The sequence below is a fragment of the Ranitomeya variabilis genome, chromosome 8 (genome assembly GCF_051348905.1).
Source record: "Ranitomeya variabilis isolate aRanVar5 chromosome 8, aRanVar5.hap1, whole genome shotgun sequence".
NCBI lineage: Eukaryota > Metazoa > Chordata > Amphibia > Anura > Dendrobatidae > Ranitomeya > Ranitomeya variabilis.
The window spans coordinates 59,972,233-59,998,124 of NC_135239.1; the positions used below are offsets into that span (position 1 = coordinate 59,972,233).

At 40.7% G+C, this 25,892-nt stretch overlaps 1 protein-coding gene across 3 annotated transcripts in view; it reads right to left on the reverse strand.

Moving 5' to 3' along the window:
* Positions 1-457: 457 nt before the first annotated feature.
* LOC143788926 (fatty acid hydroxylase domain-containing protein 2-like) overlaps positions 458-25,892 on the reverse strand; it is a 325,226-nt gene continuing 299,791 nt past the window's right edge. For 2 of the 3 annotated variants that reach the window (XR_013218755.1, XR_013218757.1), the window contains one exon: positions 458-1,017. The gene's annotated coding sequence lies outside the window, so the exon portion shown is untranslated. Of the gene's footprint in view, positions 1,018-22,878; positions 22,981-25,892 lie in introns of those variants that run through there. The other variant, XR_013218756.1, reaches the window with a different exon arrangement.

A 25,892-nucleotide genomic window follows, 5' to 3' on the forward strand; every position in this document is an offset into this window, starting at 1 on the left:
AAAAAGAGTTATGCATAGATGTAACCTTTGTTTGAATTTTTTTATATAGATTTATGGGTTCGAACATTCCCTCCTTAACAGAATTGCAGTCAAAATATTCCGTCTTAACTTCTTCAGCTTCAAGAAATCATGGACACATCAGGGTTAAAGACTGCTCTATTTTTAGTTACAGTGGGGGAAATAAATATTTGATCCCTTGCTGATTTTGTAAGTTTGCCCACTGACAAAGACATGAACAGTCTATAATATTAAGGGTAGGTTAATTTTAACATTGAGAGATAGAATATCAAAAATAAAATCCTGAAAATCACATTGAATAAATTGTATAAATATATTTGCATTTAGCAGTGAGTATACAATATTAAAAATATAGAAAAAGATTCATTGAACATTTTGATAAAATGATATTGTAATAATACACTTTTTTCTTTAAATAGTAACTGATGTTTTAATTTTTATTTAATAAATCAATAGTACAAGCGAAAATAAGAAACTTTATAACATATTTTATCAAAGAAATCTCCTTTTTCCTTCTAGATTTATCATTCATTTTCAAAATTCTCAATTCATGGTTAAAATCTGTCTTCAGTTAGAAAGTATATTTTTAGTATTCAGTACACTGGCAGTCTAATTTCATATAGTATAATAGTCATACAGATCCACCTGAAAGGCAATGAGTGGGCGACCACACATTTTGGCCAAGTGGGTGTTACAGTCAGCTCAAATAGATCTTCTGTTGACATGCTTGGGGTTGGCCACTGTTTTAAGGAAAATCTAAGGATTCTGCTAAACTGGCAAACTAATTTCATATAATAAATATTAGAGACCATGAGAAAGACTATGAGTGGGCAGTCTCACATTATAACAATGTGGGCATAACAGCCAACTCAAAGTGTTTTTTTATTGACGAGCTTGAGGTTGGCCACAGTTTTTAACAGACTCTACGATTCTTTCTGGTCTTCACTGCAGGGACTCCCATATGGACACTGCAGAGTAGCGGCTGACAAGTGGAGTGAGCTAAGGGAAAAAAACAAATAAGACGTGATCAAAACTAGAGAGTAAATACAAAGGACAAATTTTGGATCCAACAAATTTAGGAATAATTATTATAGAAACTTGATGCCAGCTCACCCAGCTGCTCTATGCTCATCCACCTGGGGCTCAGACTCTGGCCTCGCCCTAGCCTCACATCAAGGATAATAGAAAAAAAATGAGTCCAGCTCAACAGGACTGGATTTTCATTTTCTTTTTCCATTTCAAATGAAAATATAGTGCATACAAAAGAAAAATTTACATGGTCGACATGACCCAGTCGATGTGTTTTGACTTCACTAAATTTAGGAATAGCCTGACGATCCAAATGAATAGGCAAAAAATAATTAGGCAGTTTTAGGTTAAACTAGAATGGGCAACTGGAAGTTAATCCAGATGAATAGTCCTGGAAAAATCTTGGTCGGAAAACTAGTATATTAACCAATAAGATGAAAATCGTTGACACAGAATAATAAAGTAACGAGAGGGCATTGATGGTCCTGATCGGCCTCGGAATATCTTCTTTTATTGGCTTCCATGATGTTAGATGGAACCTGTGAGTGGTATTCATAGGCAGGATTACCAATGGCATTAGTAATCCTGCCTAAGAATGCAATTGCATATTGTACAGTTGCATACATTGTTCATTGACTCCCATTGCAAAAGCAAGTATTGTGGTATTTCAATGCATTCCATCCAACCATATATCTTTCGGCTTCTGTTGGGTCTACTGTTATGATCCGGTGACTTTGGAGCCGCATGAACTTTCTCTGGAGTAGGTGGAAACTGTACTGACCGCAAAACCTGAACTAACACCGCAACTAGAAGCAGCAGTGGGGTGTGCCTAACAAATCCTAGACACCTCGACACAGCCGGAGGACTAAATACCCCTATAGATGGAAATAGGAATACTACCTTGCCTCAGAGCAGAACCCCAAAGGATAGGCAGCCCCCCACGAATATTGACTGTGAGTAGGAGAGGAAAGACAGACGCAGGCAGAAAAGAGGATTCAGCAAAAGAGGCCACTCTAGCTAAATAGGGAAAGATAGGACAGAATACTAAGCGGTCAGTATTAAAACCCTTCCAAAAATATCCACAGCAGATAATACAAAAAGTTCCACAATCTAACTAAAGACATGGAATGTATATCTGCCACTCCAGAGAATCCAACAAGACTGAGAAAATACTGACACAATCTAAGCTGGACAAAAAAACCACTGAATAGCACAGAATTATCTTTATCACTTATCTTTGCTGATTTGGCAGAAGGCAGAAGGAACCAAACCAGGACCAAAACCTCCCAACAACCATGGACAACTGGCAAGGACTAATGAATCCTGCACGCCTAAATACCCCAGTCAGAACTGCAATCAGCAGATACACCTGACCAGGACTGCAACTCAGGGACAACTGCATTACCACCTACAACCACCGGAGGGAGCCCAAAAGCAGAATTCACAACAGTACCCCCCCCCTTGAGGAGGGGTCACCGAACCCTCACCAGAGCCCCCAGGCCGATCAGGACGAGCCAGATGAAAAGCATGAACCAAATCAGCAACATGGACATCAGAGGCAAAAACCCAAGAATTATCCTCCTGGCCATAACCCTTCCATTTGACAAGATACTGAAGCCTCCGCCTCGAAAAACGAGAATCCAAAATCTTCTCAACCACATACTCCAACTCCCCATCAACCAACACAGGGGCCGGAGGATCAACAGAGGGAACAACGGGTACCACATATTTCCGCAATAAAGATCTATGGAAGACATTATGGATAGCAATAGAGGCAGGAAGCGCCAATCGAAAAGACACCGGATTAATAATCCCAGAAATCCTATAAGGACCAATAAACCGAGGCTTAAACTTAGGAGAAGAAACCTTCATAGGAACATGACGGGAAGACAACCAGACCAGATCCCCAACCTGAAGCCGGGAACCAACACACCGACGACAGTTAGCAAAACATTGAGCCTCCTCCTGAGACAACACCAAATTGTCCACCACATGAGCCCAAATCTGCTGTAACCTGTCAACCACCGAATCCACACCAGGACAGTCAGAAGGCTCAACCTGCCCAGAAGAAAAACGAGGATGAAAACCAAAATTACAAAAAAAGGCGAAACCAAAGTAGCTGAGCTAGCCCGATTATTAAGGGCAAACTCGGCCAATGGCAAAAAGGCCACCCAATCATCCTGATCAGCAGACACAAAGCATCTCAAATAAGTCTCCAAGGTCTGATTAGTTCGCTCGGTTTGGCCATTTGTCTGAGGATGACATGCAGAGGAAAAAGATAAATCAATGCCCAGCCTAGCACAAAAGGCCCGCCAAAACCTAGAAACAAACTGGGAACCTCTGTCAGACACAATATTCTCCGGAATACCATGCAAACGAACCACATGCTGAAAAAACAACGAAACTAAATCTGAAGAGGAAGGCAATTTAGGCAAAGGCACCAAATGAACCATCTTAGAAAACCGGTCACAAACAACCCAGATAACCGACATCCTCTGGGAAACCGGAAGATTAGAAATAAAATCCATAGAAATATGCGTCCAGGGCCTCTCAGGGACCGGCAATGGCAAAAGCAACCCACTAGCACGGGAACAACAAGGCTTGGCCCGCGCACAAGTCCCACAGGACTGCACAAAAGAACGCATATCACGTGATAAAGAAGGCCACCAAAAGGACCTACCAACCAAGTCTCTGGTACCAAAAATACCAGGATGACCAGCCAACACAGAACAGTGAACCTCAGAAATCACTCTACTAGTCCATCTGTCAGGAGCAAACAGTTTCCCCACTGGACAACGATCAGGTCTGTCAGCCTGAAATTCCTGAAGAACCCGTTGTAAATCAGGGGAAATAGCAGAAAGAACCACCCCTTCTTTCAGAATGCCGACTGGTTCAAGGACCTCAGGAGAATCAGGCAAAAAACTCCTAGAAAGGGCATCAGCCTTAATATTCTTAGAACCCGGAAGATACGAGACCACAAAATCAAAACGGGAAAAAAACAAGGACCATCGATCCTGTCTAGGATTCAGCCGCTTGGCAGACTCGAGGTAAATCAAATTCTTATGATCGGTCAAGACCACAATACGGTGCTTAGCTCCCTCCAGCCAATGTCACCACTCCTCAAATGCCCACTTCATAGCCAACAACTCCCGATTGCCAACATCATAATTGCGTTCAGCAGGCGAAAATTTACGGGAAAAGAATGCACACGGTTGCATCAAGGAACCAACATGATCCCTCTGGGACAAAACGGCCCCTGCGCCAATCTCAGAAGCATCAATCTCAACCTGAAACGGAAGGGAAACATCCGGTTGGCGCAACACTGGAGCAGAAGTAAATCCACGTTTAAGCTCCTGAAAGGCAGAAACAGCCGCAGAGGACCAATTCGCCACATCAGCGCCTTTTTTCATCAAATCGGTCAAGGGTTTAACCACGCTGGAAAAGTTAGCAATGAAACGGCGATAAAAAGTTGCAAAACCCAAAAATTTCTGAAGGCTCTTTACGGACGTGGGTTGAATCCAATCATGAATGGCCTGAACCTTAACTGGATCCATCTCAATAGATGAAGGAGAGAAAATAAAACCCCAAAAAGAAACCTTCTGCACCCCAAAGAGACACTTAGACCCCTTCCCAAACAAAGCATTGTCACGAAGGATCTGAAATACCATCCTGACCTGTTCCACATGAGACTCCTAATCATCAGAAAAAATCAAAATATCGTCCAAATATACAATCAAGAATTTATCAATATAAGTCCGGAAGATAACATGCATGAAAGATTGAAAAACAGATGGAGCATTAGTGAGCCCGAACGGCATCACAAGGTATTCAAAATGGCCCAAGGGCGTATTGAACGCAGTTTTCCATTCATCACCCTGCTTAATACGAACAAGATTATACGCCCCCCGAAGGTCAATCTTCGTAAACCAACTAGCCCCCTTAATCCTAGCAAACAAATCGGAAAGCAAAGGTAAAGGGTATTGAAACTTGACCGTGATCTTATTCAAGAGGCGATAATCAATACAGGGTCTCAAGGAGCCATCCTTCTTAGCAACAAAAAAAAATCCCACTCCCATCGGTGAAGAAGATGGCCGAATATGCCCTTTCTCCAAAGACTCCTTAACATAACTCCGCATAGCGGTATGTTCAGGCACAGACAGATTGAAGAGTCGGCCCTTAGGAAACTTACAGCCTGGAATCAAATCAATAGCACAATCACAGTCCCTGTGCGGTGGAAGAGAACTGGACTTGGGCTCATCGAATACATCCTGAAAATCAGACAAAAACTCTGGAATTTCGGAAGAGGAAGAAGAGGAGATAGACATTAAAGGAACATCATTATGAACCCCCTGACAACCCCAACTAGTCACAGACATAGACTTCCAATCCAACACAGGATTATGTACCTGCATCCACGGAAAACCCAACACGATAGCATCATGTAAATTATGCAATACCAGAAATCGACAATCTTCCTGATGGGCTGGCACCATGTGCATGGTCACCTGTGTCCAAAACTGGGGCTTATTTTTAGCCAAAGGTGTAGCATCAATGGCCCTTAAAGGAATAAGGTTCTGCAAGGGCTGCAAGGGGAAACCACAACGCCAAAACTCAAGGTCCATTAAGTTCAAAGCAGCGCCTGAATCCACAAACGCCAAGACAGAAAATGATGACAATGAGCAGATCAAGGACACCGATAACAGAAATTTAGGTTGTACAGTACTGATGGTAAATGAACTAGCGATCCTCTTTGTCCGTTTAGGGCAGACTGAAATGACATGAGAAGCGTCGCCACAATAATAACACAACCTATTCTGACGTCTGAGTCCTTGTCGTTCTGTCCTAGACAGAATCCTATCACACTGCATTTGCTCAGGACTCTGCTCTGAAGACAACGCCACAGCGCGCACAGTTTTGCGCTCCCGCAAGCGCCGATCAATCTGAATGGCCAAAGACATAGAATCACTCAGACCGACAGGCGTGGGAAACCCCACCATAACATCTTTAACGGATTCAGAAAGACCCTTTCTGAAAATTGCAGCCAAGGCATCATCATTCCATTTAGTCAACACAGACCATTTTCTAAATTTCTGACAAAACAATTCTGCCGCCTCTTGACCCTGAGATAGGGCCAACAAGGTCTTCTCCGCTTGATCCACAGAATTAGGTTCATCATATAATAGTCCTAAAGCCTGAAAAAAGGAATCTACATTAAGCAAAACCGGATTCCCAGATTCCAGGGAAAATGCCCAATCTTGTGGATCACCACGCAGCAGGGAAATGACGATTTTAACCTGCTGAATAGAATCCCCAGAGGATCGAGGTCTCAAAGCAAAAAACAGTTTACAGTTGTTTTTAAAACTCAAAAATTTGGACCTGTCACCAAAAAACAAATCAGGAGTAGGAATCTTCGGCTCTAAAACAGGAGTCTGAACAATATAATCAGAAATTCCCTGTACCCTAGCAGCAAGCTGGTCTACACGAGAAGCTAATTCCTGAACATCCATGCTAACACAAGACTCCTTAGCCACCCAGAGAAAAAGAGGGAAGAAAAGGCAAAGCAAACTGCAGAAAAAAAAATGACTCAACACCTTTCTTCCCTTCTTCTGAGATGCATTTAACTCATAGTGGGCCAGTTGTACTGTTATGATCCGGTGACTTTGGAGCCACATGAACTTTCTCTGGAGTAGGTGGAAACTGTACTGACCGCAAAACCTGAACTAACACCGCAACTAGAAGTAGCCGTGGGGGTGTGCCTAACAAACCCTAGACACCTCGACACAGCCGGAGGACTAAATACCCCTATAGATGGAAATAGGAATACTACCTTGCCTCAGAGCAGAACCCCAAAGGATAGGCAGCCCCCCACGAATATTGACTGTGAGTAGGAGAGGAAAGACAGACGCAGGCAGAAAAGAGGATTCAGCAAAAGAGGCCACTCTAGCTAAATAGGGAAAGATAGGACAGAATACTAAGCGGTCAGTATTAAAACCCTTCCAAAAATATCCACAGCAGATAATACAAAAAGTTCCACAATCTAACTAAAGACATGGAATGTATATCTGCCACTCCAGAGAATCCAACAAGACTGAGAAAATACTGACACAATCTAAGCTGGACAAAAAAACCACTGAATAGCACAGAATTATTAAGCACACAGCATGTGTGCCACAGAAACAAAACCAGACACTTATCTTTGCTGATTTGGCAGAAGGCAGAAGGAACCAAACGAGGACCAAAACCTCCCAACAACCATGGACAACTGGCAAGGACTAATGAATCCTGCACGCCTAAATACCCCAGTCAGAACTGCAATCAGCAGATACACCTGACCAGGACTGCAACTCAGGGACAACTGCATTACCACCTACAACCACCGGAGGAAGCCCAAAAGCAGAATTCACAACAGTCTACTATGCTTTATAAATACATTCAGTGTACACATTGAGAACATTCCCGCCATATATGCTAAAACATAAAAAAAACTTCAACAAAATGATGTGATGAACCACTGAGAGATGGTGGTAATATTTTGCTCAAGGAATACATTGTTTTGTAGGCTTCAGTCTACATGACAAATTTCAGGCTGCTGAGAGCTCATAAAGAAAAACATATTGTTGACTATATAATCTGTATGTATATTATTCAGAAATAGCCAATGGTTTACTTTGTTCAAGAGGACAATGATCACTGCCTTAAAGAATAAAAAATCCTGAACACTTAGGGAACAGATTTCGTGACAGAAGTAGTCCTCATTTTAACCCACCAATAAAAAAATATTTTGAAACTATATGAATTTGTTTTCTTCCAATGTTCCTTGTAGAACGCTGATATCCTTGGAATTTAAAATATTCATATAGGCAGGCACTTTTGTATGGTTGAAATTATTCATAGAAAAGCAATTATATAGCTACATATGCTACAGTACCTCATGATGCATCCTATCATAGCAGGCCATTTTGTAATCTGTTTTGATTACTTTAAGCATATTTCTAAATATAATGCATACTATCATCACGCCTGTACATGGGTAATTTAAAATAAGAAAATGCCCTTAAAAGCTTTTCTTTCTTTGAAATCAGCAAACTGGAACGACTTCTAGTCTGGGTGTGTTTATGTGTACTTATGGCTACATAGATACTTAGGTGATAAATGAGATGTTCATCAAGTTTTAACCTTTTCTTTCTAAGATATTTCCACTGCCTGACTAAATATGTTTCCTCATTGGGATTTATAATTTTCATATATTTAGGGCCTCATTCAGACGTCTGTTTTTCTCACCGATAGAACACGTACCTATTATAGTCCATGCGGCTATTAACACATGTCCTTTGGCATACCATGTCTCTGCTTAACTATTATTGAGACAGACCCATTTTTTTAAATAAAAATCTATGAGTCTGCGAAAATCAAGGATCACGTCTCTTGCTGTACTTTTTGTTAATTCCATGTACTACAAGAAAAGTTAACATCTGAATAAGTCAGAAGGATTTTTTTTCCAAACTTACAGTAATATTTTCTTATTCCTTCATTATAAGGTAGAGCACTCATTACATTTATTCATTTTGTTGCGTGCCCTTGAATCTTCCTCCAGTTTTCCTACATTTGATTTATAGTGTGAAGCCTAAAACTGCACCCCATATTCAAGATGAAAGTCCTTAGAAAAGTTGTAACATTGATTAAGTAAGAAATAGACATAGACAAAATTGTTGCTCCCCTTCTGTTAAAGAAAAAAAAAAACCACAATATTCAGTGAAATAATCTGAAACTTACAAAGGTAATTTTCAATTTTAATTTATCAGCTAATGAAAATCAGTAATTGCTTTTGAATTGTGGTTCAAGAAAAAAAAAAAAGAAAAAAACAACAAAAACAAATGAAAAGCGCCTTGGGAAAAAATGATGGTACCCTGAACTTAATATTTTGTTGCACAACCTTTTGAGACACTCACTAGTAACAAACGATTTCAGCAACTTTCAATGAGACTTCTGCACCTATCCATAGATATTTTGGCATACTACTTGTGCGTGCATTGCTTCATCTGTCTCTATGTTGTGAAGATGCCTTCTCCAGACTGCAGATTTCAACATTTTTCCACTTACGTTCAATAGGATTTAGATCAGGGCTCATGGATGGCCACTAGAGAATAGTCCAATGCTTTCCTCTTAGCCATGATTGGATGTTTCTATCAATGTGCTTTGGATTATGATCCTGTTTGAGAATCTATGACCTGTGAATAAGACCCAGCTTTAGGACACTAGGCAGCACATTTGTTCTGGAATGCCTTGATAATCTTGAAATTTTATTATACCCTGCACAGATTCAAGACCCCCTGTCAGATACAGCAAAGCATTCCCAAAACATAATTGAGCCTCCACTGTGTTCCAGAGTAGGTACAATGCTCTTTTCTTTGTATGCTTCATTTTTTTCATTTGTGAATATAGAGCTGATGTAATTTGTCAAAAGGCTCCAGTTTTGTTTCACTTGTCCAAAATATGCTCACCCAGAAGCTTTGTGACATGTCAATATGCATTTTGGCAAAGTCAGATCAGCTTTTATATGATTTTATTTCAACAGTTGTTTTCTCCTCAATCGTCTTCCATGAAGTCCTCTTTGGCCAAGACAATGACGTATGGTGTGATCTGACACTGATGTACCTTGACCTTAGAGTTCACCTCTAATTTTTTTGGAAGTTTGGTTACCATTCGTATTATCTCCTTTTTCAATTTTTCATCAATTTTCCTCTTGTGGCCACATCCAGGGAGGTTAACTACAGTCCTATAGACCACAAACTTCTGAATAATATGTACAACTGTAGTAACAGGAATATCAAGCTTTTGGAGATGGTCTTATAGCCTTTACCTTTAACATGTTTGTATATAATGTTATTTCTAATCTCCTGAGACAACTCTCTCCTTAGCTTTCTTTGACCCATGTTCAGTGTACTGTACGCCAGTCGTAATTTGAGAATGGAATACGGCGCTGCTATGACCGACTCTGACCACGATATGATACCAAACCAACTTCTCTTTATAACTTGTGAAGAAGATAACAGGAATTTTACGTCTCAATAAAATATAGGTCACAACAGCCACAAACCGCAAAATATGAATTTTGCAGCCTGAGGGATCCCAAGTGCCAGCTTCACAGACAGGGGCATGACTACCCCAAAGCTATGCCGCTCCCTCCCTTATCTGGTACAGGGCCTATCCGGGATTCTACCGTGACCGTGACACGTGGTCCTCTCAGGTATATAATCTTACACTTGCCTCCCACCTTAATTGCAATAGATTCCAGGTACCCTGTTTTCCCCTTGATATATATATATATCTATATTTACACGACTAATCACTTGAACTCACACAATATGCAAACAGTGCACTGTTCTGTTTGTGAACACTCAGAGCAGGCACCCTGAGAGAATATCCTCAAGCAGAAAACAACTGGAATTATTATTCTGACATCCTGCCGCTAGATTTAATTAGCTTCCTAGGTTACCAGATTCTCTGATACAGGCGCAGGTGAAGATTCAGATCAGTCTTCAGATCAGTCCCAGTAGTATTTCACGGAGCTCTCCTATGGCATTGATGTTTTTACCAGAGTCTCAATATACGGGAGCTCACACAGTCTCCATCAGTCCATCCGTAGTCTCAGTAACAGGGATGTTCTTGGAGATGCTGCGAATCCTATCTAACTCTCCCTAACTGACTAAACAGTCGGTGAATGGTCACACATCCCAGTTTACTTATGGAAACAGCTCCCTCTGGATCACACTATCCAATTTGGATCACTTTTGGCTCCCAATCCTTCTGTGTCTCTCAGGCAGGACTTCCTCTCAAAATTTTATCTCACAAGTCCCCGTGCCAACTACTTCCTGTTTCCAGAACTTTCATCTCTTGTTCCATGGTGACCTCTCGTGGCCGAACTAAGTTGCTACAGCATCATTTATTATAGCAAAAAACATTAACATGGTACAGCATGACACTCACTGTTTAAATAGGCAGACTGACTGATTACAAGTTTGTAGACACCCGTAGTGCTAATTACAGGATGCATGCTATTTTAACATCTTGTTATGGAAAAATTATTTTCAATCTTTTCTAGGGGTATCATCATTTCTGTCCAGGCCACTATCATTAGTTTGTTTTTAACATTTTTCTTTTGATCCACAATGCAAAAGAAATGGCTGATTTTAATTAGCTGGTATTCAGTAAATTTAAATTGAAAATTATTTTTGGCAGAACCTCTCAAAATGAAAATGCAGTCCAACCTGTAGGCATCATGTTATAGAGCAGGGGGAGCTGAGCAGATTGATATATAGTTTTGCGAGAAAAGACTCATTGTGACCTGTGATTTTGCCATTTAAATCTCTGCTCTTTCTAGGATTTTCAGTCCAGTGAGTGGTGCAATCAGTGACTGACAGCTTTCTTTGTATGAGTTTGCATTCAGAGATAACTGTCAATCACTGATAGGACCGCCCACAGGACTTATGTTATACTTAATCTTGTCTAACAAAGCTATATATCAATCTGGTCAGCTTTCCCTGCTCTATAACATGGTGCATGCAAATTGTACTGCATTTTCATGGTGAAAGATTCTCTTTAACAGAGGAGTACCAACAATTTTGTCCACTTGTGTAGGTCATCCATATCAGATAGATGGTGCCCAATCCTACTGATCAGCTGCCTTCTCTGCTGCCAACTGGAAGTAAGCAGTAAGTTGAACATAGCACCATTGACTTCGTAGTTGACTTGGAATTGACCAGTGGCTATTACACAGCAAAATCTAAAATGTATTACATACAGTATAATGATTTTAGTTTGTGTTTTTTTGTGCCATTTTTTTGGGTCAGTGGTATTCCTTAAAAATGCATCATGCCCCAAGTATGGTGTTTTATTTTCTGGAGTTTCTCATAGGCTATTCTCAGGGGTATAACAATCACAGTTGCAGAGAGGGAGGCCCACTGATGCCAGCTGAAGTGTATTGCAGCACCGGAAATAGTAGGGACATTATACAAGGTAGGGGCCCAGGATAGAGGACATTATACCAGATTGGGATCCAAGATGGGGTCATTATACCACAAAGATGTTCAAGATGGCACCCATTATAGTACGGAGGACATTATTAATTCAAGAAGTGGCCCATTAATAGAGAAAGTGGCCAATGATAGGGGACATTATTATAGAAAGGGACCAGGAAGGTGAACATTATTACAGAAAGGGCCCAAGATGGAGAACATTATTACAGGTGTGGACAGAATGTCAGACATTACTACAAAAAGGGTCCAGACCAGGGGATATTATTACAGGAGGGTGCCATGAAGGGAACACTATTACACACATGTCTTTATAGGATCTAGAATGCTACAAAGGCCCCAATATCTTGCCAACATGAAGGTGGAGGTCTTAGGTTCAAATTTTGCCGCAGGGCCCATGGGACTCTAGTTATACCACTGGCTATTCTCTGCATTATTTGAAAAACAACAAGAAAAAGCATGAAAGGAAAAAATTGCAAAAAAAGGCACCAAACATTCTTTTAAAAAAGTCTGTGAAAAATAATGAAAATATTTTGAATTTTTAAAAATAAATTATTTTTTAAGTTTCACAAATGCTGAAAAAAAGTGTCTGTAAAGGAAGCCAAACTCAGGTTTTTGTTGCTCTCCAAATTTGTGAATTGTAAGCTATGCAAATAATCCTTTAAAATGCTCACTTAATGAAACTTTCAAGTCTTCAAAATATATTTGCCCCTGGAGCCAACTTTTTTTCATTTAATATTGTGTCAGTTAATTAGTGCCTCAAATTTGCAAATTCTTTATTGGTTTATATCAATGTAATACCCACAGCTCATCTTATTGCTTGAGTTGAATGAAATATGATACTGTTTATTCTATTAAAAAGAAGACTTGAAATTGTTACCCGAGTGCCACAGGAATTCTTGCCATTTTCTCATCAAATTCTTCATCAGCTTTTTTTTTTATGTTAAAAGTCACATTGTTTTGGGTTTTTCTATCTTGGCATATAAATGAAATTTAATGTGCCCCAGTGGAGCAAACATCTGTAGGGATATTTTATGTACAATATCTATTGCAAAGAGGAAAGTATACAGCGCAACTGATGTGAAACCTACGTTAGCTTCATTTTAATGTTTGCAATGTAGAATGGAACCAATTTCTTTTGGTGATGTTAGAGATATTGAACTTAGGTACAACGGTTGAGCGCTACTTTGCAGCGGGTGTTACTCTAAATAATTGTTACCGTACTGTTTTTAACAACAAACCTTATCTACAAAACCTGATTAAATAGGTTCTAAATACTACAGCTTCTGGGATTTAGGTCCACATTTATATGCTAAGCAGATGAACCATGTTTGGGAATCTGGAAGTATCGAAAGACTGCCAGGTGCATACCCTTTGACGGCAAAACTTTATAGTCTCTCAACCCTAATGAATACACAAAAGCTGCAATAAAAAAACGGTTTTACTAACCAAAAACTTCTGTTTCATCACTTTGGTGCTCGTATATGTTTGACTTAATGAAGATTGATTACTTGGAGATCTAATTTTGTGATTAGAAGGTTACTGTAGCTATCTGCGCATAGGTGCACTCTGTGCTTCATAAGTTTTTATGATTTTTTAAATCTCTTTTATATACTTTAAGGAATATTCTTATTAGAGAGTTGGGCTTCTTAAGGCTATAATGACCATTCTACTTAACCAAATCAACACTATGGATTAGGACTGGGTCATATAAAAGTCAAGGAAAGTACAACATAAGAACCAATAATTCAGCTAATTCATTCAGCTTTAATTTTGCTCCGGAAAAGTGGACAGGCGAGGAAAACAACCTTTTTTTGGCTGTCATTGACAACACCATTGGCTAGGAGATGGTAACGAGGAATCGATAAATATAATTAAGAGTTAAAACATTTATTGAAGGGTAAATCTTTGGGCTTCATGGCCTCCTACATTTCTGTTGTCACTGGGCTCCAGTAAAATGGGACCATGATACTATGTGTCTATCAATTCATCTTTTCTCCTCTAACTTAGAACTATTCTGGTAATTTTAAAACAATATGCTCCAGAAATTATTTTGGTCATATGGACATGATATTCTGACAGACTATGTAAAAAGTTATACATTTTTGACCAGAGGCTAATGATTCCCTTCAGTGTTGGTCCAAAACCCCATAATGAAAAATCAAATATTCTTTAAATTAGGAATAAATATTTATCATGAATTTTCCATTTTATCATATTTAAGTTCGCAAAGGAGCATTGCATGGCCCATAAGTCTCATTATAATGCTTTTGCACTTTCCTAAAGGAGAAACTGTACAGAATCCCCTGTTGGAGGTCTCTCATCCAGCCACACAGATCTCCTGCTTTGCACTGATGAAGAGCTAACACCCCAAACGTGTCTGCAAATCGAACCCACCGCAAACCGGGATTCGGGATATGCCAACGGGGCCCTTGACTATAATGATGCAGAGGCAGTCACAGAGTGCTCACTTGTGCATCATTTTCAGATGTATACTCCTAGCTGAGGTTGGCATCATTACGTAGTCGACTACGTCTTGGTTTCCGCCTCCAATAGGTGTGTAAAACCGAAAACGATGCACGACAAGCAGGCTGTGACTGTATCTTCATCATTAGACTCAATGGCGCATATGACCAAATAACGTTTTGCATGGAGGGGTTGGACATAAGCCTCAAAAGGCCACTGAGCGCAGGAGAAAATACTATGTTAATCCCAGCCTAAATCTTGTGGCAAGTCTGGTTAAAGGACCTATATTGAGTTTTAGGATTGCTACTTCCAATAGGTGTCACCAGAGATGCCTCCTCTTCCTCTGTGAAGAGGCTATTTTTCTGTTTATCAAGGACAAACTTCGGTATAGACTATAGAAAGAAAGAAGAAGGTTCAGCATTCAGGAGGTACAGATCAAATGAAACCTTAACCCAAAGGGATGTTGCAAGATCACGTAAAAATTTGCAAAAGAAAAGCAAAGTGGGGAAATAATTATTATTTATAACAGGAACTACATCTACCGGCTCCAGAATAAGCAGGTAGGTGTGGTTGATTAATTGAGCTGATGATCCACCAGCTTTTTTCTCTTCGCTGCGGTGATGATGTGCTATTTACATGTGAGTACCGCAGCCAGCCATTAATAGTTAAAATCTATAGTTTCTACTGCAGTTACGTCTTATGCTTTGGCAGACTTGTACCTCCTAAATACAGGAAGTAATATATTCTTCTTCCAAATATGTTTTTTTTTTTAGAAGGAAGACTTAATAGAACTTGCAAAAAGGTTGGGAGTCCTACAGAATGATAATAAATTGAGGTATGGCATTCAAAGAATAAAACTGCCAAATAGAGTTGAACTCTAAAACTTTTGTTTTATACTTTGAATACAAAAAAGTTAGCTGAAAAACAAGTTTGAGATATCAGAAGTAGAACTATTTTCTAATTAGAAATCTCAGTGAACAAGTTATTAGTATAAATACCACCAGAACATTTTAGACAGTTTTTCTAGAAAGTGCAAGTAATTACCAGTTGTAAAAACTAACATTTCTCCACATCCTCCTTGCAGCTCAGTAATTAATTAGTAGGAAGCATCCTGACATGGAAGTAATTAGCTATGGTAGGAGAGAACTGATATCCAGTGGCATAAGTAGGTTTGAGTTCAGATAAATAAATCTTACACAACAAAGAACAATTTAATGATTTAAAACATGACATTCAAGTGTCTCTCTCTATCTCTTCTTCTTTTTTAAAAAGGCGGTGTAGACTGCCAACGAAAGGAAAATCCCTTGAGTTTGAGATTGAGTAGAAAAAGCTCCCAGCACTGATCAGAAGATATAGATTCCATTAGTAAAGTATTGTAAAGGTCGTCTCTTCTATTCATCGCTAAAATATTTGCTATTAAATGTGTTTTTATTTTATTTAAATTGTGTACCAAAGTAAGCACATTTATAAATGAGCCTCCACTATACGCCTAGACCGAAACTAAAACCCTAACCTGAACTCATCAGAGCTTTATGCCAGAAAGTGGTGTAAAAGCTTTGAAAAGGTGCAATTTTTGCACAATGGGGAGTTGTGGAAAAATTGTGTGACGTTTAGTGTTTTAACATCAGTTTGAAACAGAATGGGAAGGAGCTGGGTTGGGATGAAGCATGGCCGTGTCCTCCCGTCCAATTCATTAAACATTATGACGTTTTGTACTCCAGAAATGCTACTCCAGTCTTCAACAGGAGTAGCATTTTTGGCTCGATGTATGGAGGTGCACACCACTTATAATAGGCGCCATAATTCATAAAGTGGCTTGTGTCAATTAATTTGGCGCTTGGTACTCCTTCAAAATGGAATAAAGCCTGTGTTATGCTAGTCTTGATGAATCGGTATCTCTTTGTCTGATAAATCATACATCTGCGTACACTAATAACACTGGAGATGACAACCAGACAACACTATACATATAACATAAGTACTGTATGTACTATGTGTGTCATGTATGTTGTATTATGTGTAATATATGTGTCATGCATTGTGTGTAATTTGTGTCAAATGTTAATAGCTTATTTAATCAATTAATAGAATACAATGTGATCTTCTGTAGATATAGGCTTGGGAAAAACCTTCAGTCTGCTCACATGATGTCAGCATGGCATCACATTTCAATCACCCCATTGCTCTCCAATTAGCGCAGCACATATGGAGTTGTACAATATGGAGAGAAGCAATGATCAAATATTTGCAAGTCCTTTACACTTCAGGGAGGGGTAGTGGGGCTCAGGAAAATGGGATATCAAATAAGCCAGATGACAAAATAATCATGCCACAGAAAGTGAATGTGGTGGATGAATATTATAGGGAGAAGTTACTGATTGGCCATAAAGCAAGTGCAATCACGAAAACCATAAAGCATAAATGCATAGAATACATATCCGGGCAAAACCAAATCAAGCCAAACTGCTTTTGTGAGAAAGGCATATGTTGCAAAGGAAGTCAGGGAAGTTGGGATAAGTACAGTTCCTGACACCGTTTGTTATCAATTGATGTACAGATAGCTTCCCCTGCACCATTTACAGAGATCCTCTAGAAATGAACGTCTGTGGTGGGCTCACTGCCTGATCACAGCATATTGGTGACCTATACAAAGGATAAGCATTTAACATCAGATCGGTGTGGGGGGTCCGACACTCAGCCTCCCCACAGATCAGCTGTTTCTTTGCTCTGGCAGCTGCCACGTGGAAACACTTTTAACGAAGCTGCAATGCTCAGCTCCATTCTATGTGTAGTGGCCGCTGCCAGGTACCTCAGAACAGCTCCACTTCTATCCACTACACATTGGATGCAGGTGTGTTTTGCATCTCCATTCAAAATGTTTCCATCAGGCGGCTGACGTAGCTAATATTGGGGGTGCTGGGTATCAGACCCTTTCTGATTTCATACTGATGAGCTATCCTGTGCATACAACATAAATATGATGTGATGGGACAACCTATCTAAGGTTCCCTACACCCACCTTAGGATCTCAGGATCTCCTTCATTGACTTATCTGGCAGAACAAAAGGCTAAAATTACCTTATCCTTATATTGCCCAACATCATCTGTAGGCCCCAAACTGGGAGACCTTAATGCACCTTAGATTAACAGGTGGTCCCTCCAAGGTCAACACATTTGGAAGTCTTTCATTCTGTGTGTGATGGGGCCTTTACGCATATGGTGGTGTTGTATAGTTAGTTTTCCTTTCGTAAAGAGATAGAATCACTATACTCTCTGTACTCTTAAGGACATAAACCCCTGAAGTAGGTGTTATTTTATAAGGTTCTTAGAGAGAGGTTGACTGGTTCTGACCAGATATTATATTGTCATCTATCATGGGGTGAAGGAAACTGATTCTAACCTGGTATTATATTGTCAGGTACCAGAGGAGGAAGAAGACCAATCTTGACCAAGTATCATGTTATTAGCTGCAAGAGGAAAAGGAGACTGATTTTGGCTAAAGACCGCACTCAGCAGCAGCAAATTGGCATGAAATCAAATATCTTGTGCTTGTAAACAATGTTAAGGAAAAATATTGACACTTATCTCAGAATTATGGCTTGTTGATATGCGCAACATTCAGTATATAACAGATACTTTGGAGTGTGCTCCATAGAGCATAACATACATCCACATTAAAAATCTGTAATACATTAAAAAAGTCAAATAAAGCCATGCTTTGAGCGTGCTAAGGAATACGTGAACGTGGAATATATCAATTTTAAACTGCATTACTGCTATATAGACTATACTTTGGTATAAAAAAAACTGAGATACTTAGCGCACAGTTTGATCAAATTGCATGAGCCCATCTGTCATTGGTCCCTCAAATTTAAAGAGTAGGTAAATCCAGCTCAAATTAAAACAACCTTGGAAAGGTGGAAGGGGTACTCAGCCAATATGGATGCAGCCCCAAATGGGCACTGCAAAAAAAGTTGTTAAAGCAGTGCCTGGCAAGATGAAACATATGTAAAGGTGCAAATTGTTCTGCAACTTTACATACATTAAAAAAACAAACAAATGCAGTCTCACTCCTTCTGTTCATGGTTGTTTTTAGTTAGAGCTGAATCCTGCCCATCCCTTAAATCTGTAGCTTAGGCCCAGTAGAGGGAAGCTCCCACTAACATATGGGCTCACACAATTTGATTTATATCTACTCTGTATAGCAGTAATGCAGTCCACTTTTCATATATTCAAACCTCAGAATAAGGTTATATTTGCTTGTTTGTATGCTCTAGCAATGTAGTCACACAGAACCAACACATGTACATTCATTTCATTTTGCTCGTTTTTTTGCATTACAGAAAGGAACAATAAACAATCATCTGTTATTTGGACATGAGACAGGTTAGACATTTTCCTTATGGTACATTCATGACATGCTTGGTAGGTTGAAGTCTTTCTTACCACAATTGGGCTGATTTCTGATCTGTCACCCTTCAGCTTGTCGTGTCATGCTGCCTTATAATGTGCAAGGATTTCTTAGTGCAGTGTCATCACATCGCGCTGTGCTGTGATATCTTTCCTTGTAGTGTGACAACACAGAACTTTCCGTGATAATCCTATGAATGACGCATCCACAGATCACAGGATTCATAGTGTAAACAGGCTCAAGAAATCCTTTAATAATATGACTTCAATTTTTAAGTGCTGTAACAGTGGACATTTAAAGCAGACCGCTGTATAATTAATGGGGGTTTACAATCGTTGGATATCCTAATTAATATATAGATAGTAAAAACATGATTTCAATTTACATGTTGTAAGATATTATTCAGTGAAGCGCTATCACATTGTCATATGTAGTTGTACAGAAATCTCCATGTTTAACCGATGAGCTGAGCGCTAGTATAGATACCTGCTCTGCAATTCTCCCCAAAGCCAGTTATTTCTTTAGTGATCCTGAGCAGCCACTAAAATTAGCGTTCTAACCTGCTTGCCAGTAATGGACTAAAATCTCTGCAGTAGTATGACAATAAACCTAACTTCTACAGAAGTAGAAGGTGTTATTTTATAAGGTTTGTAAGAAGTTGACTGATTCTGACCAGATATTATATTGTCATTTGTCATGGGGTGAAAGAAATTGAGAAATTGATTCTGACCAGGCATTATATTGTCAGGTACCAGAGGGGGAAGAAGACTAATCTTGACCAAGTATTATGTTATTATTTGCCAGAGGGGAAGGAGATTGATTTTTGCTAAAGACCACACCCAAGCAGCACCAAATTAGCATAAAATCAGATATTTTATGCTTGTAAACCTATGTTAGGGAAAAACATTGAACCAAAATTGTATAAGCAATGTAAGGGACTTATGAAAGAACAGAGAATGTGTTTAAGTTCAGTTCCAAGCTAATAAACATAGCAGATTCAAAAGCTAGCTCTGTTTATGAGTTCATTTTATTGCCTCTACAGATACAAAATCAGATAAATATTTATCCATAGAATTTGACTTACAAGAATCCATACCTCTACATTATGCAAATTGCCTCTTCTGAGAAAAAGAGGACTTAACTCTATAGCGCCACCTGTTGGAAGTAGCGATCCTACAAGTCACAATCAACCCTTTAACGAGTCGTGCAATATGACTTAGGATAAAAGCCAAATCAGTATCTCAATTCGCAGACACGGTGTTTCGGGCTGTTGGCCCTCGTCAGTGCGAAGCATGAGAACTGATTTGGCTAGGTGAGAGGCTCTGGACTGGGGTCTAAGGGGTATCGTTTCTCCTTATGGAGAGTGACATACCATCTCTGGCTTGTCAAGGTAAGGAGGCTTATTCGCCATGCAATGCTCCTTGGGAAATATAATATGCAAATTGCCTCTTCTGAGAAAAAGAGGACTTAACTCTATAGCGCCACCTGTTGGAAGTAGCGATCCTACAAGTCACAATCAACCCTTTAACGAGTCGTGCAATATGACTTAGGATAAAAGCCAAATCAGTATCTCAATTCGCAGACACGGTGTTTCGGGCTGTTGGCCCTCGTCAGTGCGAAGCATGAGAACTGATTTGGCTAGGTGAGAGGCTCTGGACTGGGGTCTAAGGGGTATCGTTTCTCCTTATGGAGAGTGACATACCATCTCTGGCTTGTCAAGGTAAGGAGGCTTATTCGCCATGCAATGCTCCTTGGGAAATATAATATGCAAATTGCCTCTTCTGAGAAAAAGAGGACTTAACTCTATAGCGCCACCTGTTGGAAGTAGCGATCCTACAAGTCACAATCAACCCTTTAACGAGTCGTGCAATATGACTTAGGATAAAAGCCAAATCAGTATCTCAATTCGCAGACACGGTGTTTCGGGCTGTTGGCCCTCGTCAGTGCGAAGCATGAGAACTGATTTGGCTAGGTGAGAGGCTCTGGACTGGGGTCTAAGGGGTATCGTTTCTCCTTATGGAGAGTGACATACCATCTCTGGCTTGTCAAGGTAAGGAGGCTTATTCGCCATGCAATGCTCCTTGGGAAATATAATATGCAAATTGCCTCTTCTGAGAAAAAGAGGACTTAACTCTATAGCGCCACCTGTTGGAAGTAGCGATCCTACAAGTCACAATCAACCCTTTAACGAGTCGTGCAATATGACTTAGGATAAAAGCCAAATCAGTATCTCAATTCGCAGACACGGTGTTTCGGGCTGTTGGCCCTCGTCAGTGCGAAGCATGAGAACGGATTTGGCTAGGTGAGAGGCTCTGGACTGGGGTCTAAGGGGTATCGTTTGTCCAGAGCCTCTCACCTAGCCAAATCAGTTCTCATGCTTCGCACTGACGAGGGCCAACAGCCCGAAACACCGTGTCTGCGAATTGAGATACTGATTTGGCTTTTATCCTAAGTCATATTGCACGACTCGTTAAAGGGTTGATTGTGACTTGTAGGATCGCTACTTCCAACAGGTGGCGCTATAGAGTTAAGTCCTCTTTTTCTCAGAAGAGGCAATTTGCATATTATATTTCCCAAGGAGCATTGCATGGCGAATAAGCCTCCTTACCTTGACAAGCCAGAGATGGTATGTCACTCTCCATAAGGAGAAACGATACCCCTTATACCTCTACATTGTTTCTGCAATTTACAATACTCCCTCCAAAAGTCGAGTGCATAGGTTTAATTTATTAGTTATGGATAGTAATCATTTTCTTTTGGCTATTCTAATGGTTTGACTTTCTATGTTCCTTACCTTTCCACTGACAGAGGTAAAAATTATAACCCATAGCACACAGACCTCAGCAACCAGAGACAGACCCCACATATCAGACAGTGATATGCACCACTAAAATCTCTCAGAATGAGTGTCATATGATCTGACTTGCATAAACCAAATAGGAAAGAGAGCGGTGATTCCTTGGCGCTGCCAAAAAGTACTGTCGATGTATGTGTGATCCGTGGATTTTTATTCACACAACGTGTTTCTAAGTCTGGTTACTCCTTCTTCAGGTATAGTATAATAAAATAATGAAATTTGTTCTTGTGATAATGGCCCAAGCATCAAGATGGCGATCCTCTGAGATAAGTTATCACACACGTGGCTTGTGGACTCACTGTGCCACAAGCCGTGCTTACCCAGGAGGGGCATGGCTAAGCAGCTACCTGGTTTTCGCTAGAGCTCATAATGGTGGAGTTAGGCTTCAGGTGCAGGAAGCCGCCAGGTACCACTCCAAGGGCAGTTCCCGGTACTGCAGCAGTTGACCCCAAGGGTCAAGACGGCAGTCACGGACACAGACTCAGAGTCACTGACAGGACAGGATTCGAGATCACAGGTCTCGATGTCGGAACTAGTTCAGACAATATGGAATCTGGGTCAATGGACGGAAAGTACACTGGTGCTTGTTCGGGTACCGCTGGAGCGGTTATAGGTTCAGGTACCACCAGAGCGGTTACAGGTTCACGTTCAGCCGGAGCTGGTTCAGGTACCACCGGAGCGATTTCAGGTTCAGACAACATTGGTAACAAGAACGGTTCTGGTTTAGACAACATTGTTAACTGAAAGCAGGAAACGTGCAGACACTAAACGCGTTACTGGGAGACCTGCATGATGTGCACAGGCCCAGGGAAGCAGTAAACCACGGAAAAAGAAGAACACACCATAGAGTGGCAAGAGAGGTAAGTATGTCTGCGTCCCTTGCCGGGAGGAGGGTGATGGACCGTGCAGGGATGCCGGCATTTGCGTTACATAGTTTGCTGAAGTTGTCACATTATCTATTACCGATCTATCTGTCTGTCTTCATAAAAAATATTTATTTGAAGAATCAAGATGGATGTTATCATCACAAACATTCTTACTGTATTGCTCTTTGTGCCATTATTGGCAGAGCTAGTTTTCCAAAACAACAATCTGAAGGTCATCTCCAGTGTGTAAGTTCACATGTTTTCTTTATTTAAATTAACTTCTCCATTTATTAATATTTGCTAAAATATTGGAATGTCAAAAACAAAGGAAAAAAGGGAAACAAAGAAACAAAAATTAAAGTCAGTCACCAAAATCTAAACTAGCCTGTTACGGAATGGATAAGTATTGTGATCACTTTTTTTTACATTACTTATAACAAGTTACAGTGAGTAATCAACACATATCTACCAGGTATATTACTGGTAAAACACAGAGGCTTGAGCAGATATAAATAAAATATATATTTTTATTATTAATTGCATAAAATCATACATAAGACAAGACAAGGAAGTTTCATGAAGATATAACTGATGGTTCCAGAATGTAAGAATTAAGAGACACTATGGGTATAACATCAAAAAGATTAAAAAAATATATATAAATATATGTATGTAAACGCCTCAATCCCTTACAGCCCATTAAGTAAAGTGCATAGTGCAATAAATCATATTAGGGCCAAAAAAAGGGGGTAGCCTGAACTAATTAGAATATGAACCTAAACAATGCTCCTATATATAAACTGCTGCATATATCCTAGTACGCTGTATAAACAAAGTGCATTGTGCTGTCCAAATATAAACACCACTTATAAACTAGCAGCAGCTCAAATAGGGATAGAATGCGATATACAATTGTGCATGAAGAGGTCAAAATATACCCCAGCGTATGAATTCTATTACTTACATCAATGAGACCATCAGTAACCCCAACAGTGCCGTTTCGCCATACTGGCTTCCTCAAATGGGGGCGTGTGTGTGCACTGCATTGAGGCCGTCTATTTAAACCCCCCACGCATTAACAGCTGATCCTAATGTCAGCGTCACCGGCGTATCTTTGCGCATGCGCAGCTTTACGGGCTTCCTCCAGGGAAAAAGTGACTTCATGTGCCGCGCGCCTGGAACGCAGGCGTGGAATGCACTGCATCCAGCAATGGACGGAGCAGGAAATTACGGGGTCGCCCCAAACCGCGCATGCGCTAGCCGTGCGCTGAGATGGATGGAGAAGAAAAAAGAGGTAAGGGAGGGAACAGCCCAGATTTACCTCATTATAATCCGCCACTGCTCTTATACAATAGTACTGCTGCACTGTTAGGTGTATTACCGTGTCATAAATATATATATACACTGTTGTATTGTTGCCATGTTTAGAATAGGAAAAGCGTAGTGTCCAATTATGGCTACTAGATGGGGGGCACTATAGTATTCATAGTGTATACGGGAACTTAGTGTACGTAGATGGTTAATTGTAGGAGGGGCTACTGTGTGGTAAGCAAGTGTGTCATGTTAGGAAGTTGAGAAGGGCCTAAGCGCCCAAAATGTCCACATGGGCTCTAGGGCCAGGACACCGCAGCAGCCACGTAACGTTTCAAGTGGAGAACACAGCCATTCAGAGTCCTATAGGGACAGAAGGACAGTGTGCAGCAGCAGAGCTACAGCAGCTTGGAGTGGAAGAAAGGAAGTGGTCCAGGAAAGTACAGGGCGCAGATGGTTCAAGATGTGGCAGATCATTACATGGGCAGATGCTCTTATATCTGGGGTGAAACGGATGAGCAAAACCCCAGAAATAGTGAGTCTGGACAAGGAGAACACTGCGGTACCGCCTTAGGCGTTATTACCCCGTAATTGTCATGATTCCCCAATGGCATGGGAACATCAGAAACATAAAAATAACAAACTAGCTCTCGGGTGATGGAAACTCAAGCTGACCATGACCTAAATCTACCACACAACTAACAGTAGCCAGGAAGCATTCCTACGGCTGCCTAGATGCCATGCGCCAGCCGGAGAACTAACTACGCCTGGAAGAGGAAGGAACAGCCCTGGCTTACCTCTAGAGAAATTCCCCAAAGATGATAGTAGCCCCCACGTATATTAACGGTGAGTTCAGAGGAAAAGACATACACAGTATGAAGGTAGATTTAGCAAAGCGAGGTCCACTTACTAGATAGAGGAAGGATACAAAAGAGGACTTCACGGTCAGCTGAAAAACCCTTTCAAAAAACCCATCCTGAAATTACTTTAAGACTCCTGTGTCAACTCATGACACAGGAGTGGCAATTTCAGTCCACAAGAGCTTCCAGTAACAGGAAATGACAAAACTGTAAACTGGACAAGAAAAACAAAACAAAAAGGACAAGAGTCCACTTAGCTGATCAGCAGCAGGAACATGCAACTGAATGACTCAGGTTACAATGATGACCGGCAAGGAAGTGACTGAAGAGCAAGGCTAAATAGGGAACTCCCAAAACTGATGGAAGCAGGTGAGCTGAGGCAGAAAAGCACACACAAGTCTCCAGTACCACCAGCCACCACCAGGGGAGCCAAAAAGCGGATCACAACAGTACCCCCCCCTTAAGGAGGGGGCACCGAACCCTCACAAGAACCGCCAGGGCGACCTGGATGAGCCCTATGAAAGGCACGAACCAAATCCGAGGCATGAACATCAGAGGCAGTTACCCAAGAATTATCTTCCTGACCATAGCCCTTCCATTTAACCAGGTACTGGAGTCTCCGCCTGGAAATACGGGAGTCCAAGATCTTCTCTATAACGTACTCCAATTCACCCTCAACCAGCACAGGAGCAGGAGGCCCAGCAGAAGGAACCACCGGCACCTCGTATCTCCGCAACAACGACCGATGGAACACATTATGGATAGCGAAAGATGCCGGAAGGTCCAAACGAAAGGAAACAGGGTTAATAATCTCCAAAATCCTATAGGGACCGATGAACCGAGGCTTAAATTTAGGAGAAGAAACCCTCATTGGGACAAAACGGGAAGACAACCACACCAAGTCCCCAACACGAAGGCGAGGACCAACCCGACGCTGGCGGTTAGCAAACCGCTGAGTCCTCTCCTGGGACAAATTCAAATTGTCCACCACTTGTTCCCAAATCCGATACAACCGATCCACCACAGCATCTACTCCAGGAC